The following is a 4652-nucleotide window of genomic DNA, read 5'->3' as shown; positions in this document are numbered from 1 at the left end:
AATCTGATAAGAAAATTCAAAGTTTAACTATCATTATTAGCGCGGGCGATTAATCACGACCTACTGCGGCGACCATGGGCTCCAAGTCCATCTGACAACAGCACTTGTCTTCGGTGAAGCAGTGGGGATTTTTTGTGAAACCAGTTTGAGCACATAGAGGCACGCACTTGTCGCGCGTGCATGGTACATCATAAACCGTAACACAGTAATCTACAATGGTAAAAAATATCAACATGACTATATTTCCATAATACAAGATCGTTTTGCAAGATGGAGGGAGTACTTAATTGTCTATCTACCTCTTTCAGCGTCACAGGGTAGCATCACGGTGGCCATCACCACCATCACGGCTGCCAGGCATGCAATGCTTGTGTTTCTCTTGCAAAATGCCATGACAAGATGTAAGGCTACCACTATCGCTGCTATTTTTTGGATGTTTGATCTTCTTGTTAATGTGTTCAAGGACATCCCCTTCTGCTGGAGTTTATATAGAGGGGAGAAGCACTCACGTGGATTGAAATCCAGCCTGCCTGCGTTTATGGTGGTACTCCCTCCGTCCCAAAATTCTTGTCTTAGATTTGTCCCAATACGGATGTATGTAGTCATGTTTTAGTATTAGGTACATCCTTATCTAGACAAATCTAAGACAAGAATTTTGGGACGGAGGGAGTATTTAATTACCCCGTAATTTTAGCTGGACTTAATGCATTAATTTTTTTCCAATCTTCAAAACATAAAAAACGATATTCGGTTAATGCAATATTAAATGGATGATTATCACCTCTTTTGGGTAATCACAGTGTATCGGTTACCATATATATCTCCTATACCTGGGCATATCTCGAGCCGGGCCAGGCTTCAGGCCAGGCCAAAAAAAGCCCTATGCTAAAAACCTAGGCCCGAGCCCGGCCTGGCCCGGCCATCGGGCCTACAATATCGGGCCCGAGCCCGAGAAAGCCCGACACCATCTATTGAAGATGATCTATTTTTGGACATGTATAAAATGAATCCAACTTTTGCCAGCATGTGGGCATACCCATGGTAGGAATTCATGTCAAATTTAAATGAATTCCGACACCATATGCAAGTTGCATCACATTCGGTCATTTTTTATCAAGAAAAGTCCAAAAAATGCAAGAATTGTCGAAAACTCATAAACCTTGGCATGCTAACTTGAATTGATCATATAAGCGCATGAAAAAAAAATTGGAGTCATTTTATGGAAGCCGAAGAATGCACTCTCGAATGGACCCTTTTGTCCTACCCGGATACTCTCCGTTGAATATAGTATATTTTTGGACATGCATTAAATGACCCCGACTATTGCAAGCAGGTGCGCATGCCCATGGTAAGCATCCATGTCAGATTTGAATGGATTCCGACACCGTATGCAAGTTGCGTCACGTCTGACCATTTGTCGGCCATTTTGCACCGAGAAAACTCCAGTAAATACAAATTGTCCAAAACTCAAATAACTTGGCATGGTGCCTTGAATTGATCATATAACCTTATGAAAAGGATTGAGATTAGTTGGCGGATGACAAAAAATACGCTCTCAAACGGACCATTCTGAGGCCATTTAAGGGGTGTCGAGAAATGACGTGCTCCCAAACGGACACTTCTCACCTACGCTGATACACTCCGTTGAACATGGTCTATCTTTTGGAAATGTATGAAATGACCCCAACTTTTGCCAGCAGGTGGGCATACCCATAGTAGGTATTCATGCTAGGTTTGCACAATTTCCGAATCGTATGCAAATTAAATCACGTCCGGCCATTATCGGTCATTTTTCCCCGAGAAAACTTCAAAATGTACATAGGTTGTTCGTACCAGTTTTTTCCTAGGTTGTTTGCATGAGTTTTTTTCCTAGATTTTTCTCCTTCCTTTGTCTTAGAGTTTATGGATTTTAAAAACTCGGAAATCAAAATAGTTTACAGGTTTAAAATATGATTTATGAATTTGAACAATATTGTGGATTTAAAAATAGTTCGTGGATCTGACAAAAAGTTCACGGATTTATAAACCCAAATGATAACGTCCAAACGTGTGGCACGAAGCAACATGACCCAAGCACCTCCATTATCATCTATTTTTCACGTCAAAAGAGATGACATCAGCGAGAATCTTTTTGGTTTCGGACTTAAAAATGTTTTATCTCATTAATAAAAAAATCTGATTAAAAATCCGCTTTCACCATTAAATCCGTCTCGACGAGATCTTCCAAAACTAGATCACGTGTTAATATGTTTTGATGACTTTTTTTGGCCAAAAGTTGCCATGATGTTTACACTAAAGTTGTCACAGTGTTTACACTAAAGTTGCTATTATATGTTTCATCTTTTTTTTCTAGATTTTAAAGCTGCCATTGTATTTCAACTACTTTCATGGCAAATTTTATTAATTGAGCATGTCAATTTATAGTAATTAACCACGACAAATTTACTACATGGATCATGGAAATTTTTAGTAATTCATCATGGCAAGTTTAGTTTCTTAATTTTCTTTTTTATAATGTGTCAAAATTTACTTCAACGTAGAAAAAAGGTAGTTGAGACATATCATGACAACTTCGATGTAAAAACTAAACACCATGGCAATATATCTGCAATAGACCTGACAACTTTTAACAAAAAATAGTCATCAAAACATATTGATATGAGATCTAGTTTTGAAGATCCTGTCGCGATGGATTTAGTGGTGAATACGGATTTTCAATCGGAGTTTTCATTTAAGAGATAAAATAGTTTAAAAAGTGGAAATTCAAAAAGATTCCCACATGCATGCATGCGGTGACATGGCAATCTATTTTGCTATAGAGGCGTGTGGTGCGCCTCCCTCCATGCCACACGTGTGGCAGATATCACCGTCCTTTATAAAACGAGTAATTTGAAGAAGGTTCATGAATTTTTAGAAACATCAGAAATTTAAAAAAAGTTTGCAAATATGAAAAGAGTTCACCAATTTTTTAAAAATGCTTCAATTTAAAATAAGTTCACGAATGTTACAAAAGTTTAAAAAATTGAAAAATTCATGACATATGAAAAAGAACATGAAAATTTCAATTTTCATGGAATGTTTTTTTTTAAATCATGGATTTTAAATAATTTCAATGATATTTTTAAAAATGTTCACGGATTTCAAAAGGTTCACAGGTTTTAGAAAATGTATAAATTGAGACAAGTTCATGGATTGGGAAAACGTTCGTGTGTTTGAAAAAAAGTTTATGGATTTTAAATCACGAATTTAAGAAATTATACACGGATTTGAAATGAAGTTCCCGAATTTAAGGAAAGTCCATAATTTTAGGAGAAAAATGTCAATTTAAAAACAGAAAAGAAAATGAAACAAAGAAGGAGAAAGAGAAAACAAGCAGTAGAAAAACTGCCAGACAAAACTTAAAAAAAGAATACAAGGTGTTGCCTTTTTGTTAGCATCACATCACATGGCACTAGATGGGTCGTGTCCCATAAACATTCTTAGGATGAGTGGCAGGGGTGGATCTAGTGTTAAGTGCCGTGTGTGCCATGGCACCTCCTCCAGAATTGTAAAATAATTTTTCGTATATACCTAACACTAAATATTCATCAAGTTTTTGTTATTTTAAAACTATTATTGAGATTATGATGATGTTTAGTGTAAATGTTGAACCATGGCACCCCAAGCCTGCGATTCTAGGTCCGCCACTGACACGTGAGGTTGTTCACACGAGTCTTTTAGCACATGAACATCCGAATAGTTGTAGTGGGCACAGTCGCGCAAAGCTGTCCCAGTTGGTTACTGCCACTAGACCGTACAAAGAGGTAATAAGTTTGAATTTCAATAGCCGCATCTGTTTTTTAATATTAAAAACATTAATGGGCCGAGCCAAGGACGCTTGGATAAGTTTATTCACACAGTTGGGCTCCCCGAACTACGGCGTAAACGACGGGCAACCCACCCGACCATACATACGAAAGTGTATACAATGAGTGAACCCTTTATACGTTAAGCGTGGGGGTAGATTGCTAGGTCTAGCGGACCGAGACATAAGCGATTCTTGGTCCACAAGCAAAGTGCCATACATTTTTCTCAAAAAAAGAAGAAGCAAAATGCCATACATTTATCTTTTGATAATTAATTAATTCATACACATAGCGAGAACATGTTGATAGTAATCTGATAAGAAAATTCAAAGTTTAACTATCATTATCAGCGCGGGCGATTAATCACGACCTACTGCGGCGACCATGGGCTCCAAGTCCATCTGACAACAACACTTGTCTTCGGTGAAGCAGTGGGGATTTTTTGTGAAACCAGTTTGAGCACATAGAGGCATGCACTTGTCGCGCGTGCATGGTACATCATAAACCGTAACACAGTAATCTACAATGGTAAAAAATATCAACATGATTATATTTCCATAATACAAGATCGTTTTGCAAGATGGAGGGAGTACTTAATTGTCTATCTACCTCTTTCAGCGTCACAGGGTAGCATCACGGTGGCCATCACCACCATCACGGCTGCCAGGCATGCAATGCTTGTGTTTCTCTTGCAAAATGCCATGACAAGATGTAAGGCTACCACTATCGCTGCTATTTTTTGGATGTTTGATCTTCTTGTTAATGTGTTCAAGGACATCCCCTTCTGCTGGAGTTTATATAGAGGGG

The 4652-nt window shown here is 38.1% G+C and overlaps 1 long non-coding RNA gene across 1 annotated transcript; it reads right to left on the bottom strand.

The window, feature by feature from the left end:
* Window positions 1-4036: 4036 nt before the first annotated feature.
* On the bottom strand, window positions 4037-4652 carry LOC119299293. Its single transcript, XR_005146135.1, has 2 exons — window positions 4455-4652; window positions 4037-4365 (listed from the first exon to the last, which is right to left on the bottom strand). It is a non-coding gene; the product is annotated as an uncharacterized LOC119299293 (long non-coding RNA).

Source organism: Triticum dicoccoides, chromosome 1B (genome assembly GCF_002162155.2).
Source record: "Triticum dicoccoides isolate Atlit2015 ecotype Zavitan chromosome 1B, WEW_v2.0, whole genome shotgun sequence".
Lineage (NCBI taxonomy): Eukaryota > Viridiplantae > Streptophyta > Magnoliopsida > Poales > Poaceae > Triticum > Triticum dicoccoides.
The sequence above is the reverse complement of the archived record's forward strand: the minus strand, read 5'-3'. Positions and strand labels throughout refer to the sequence as shown.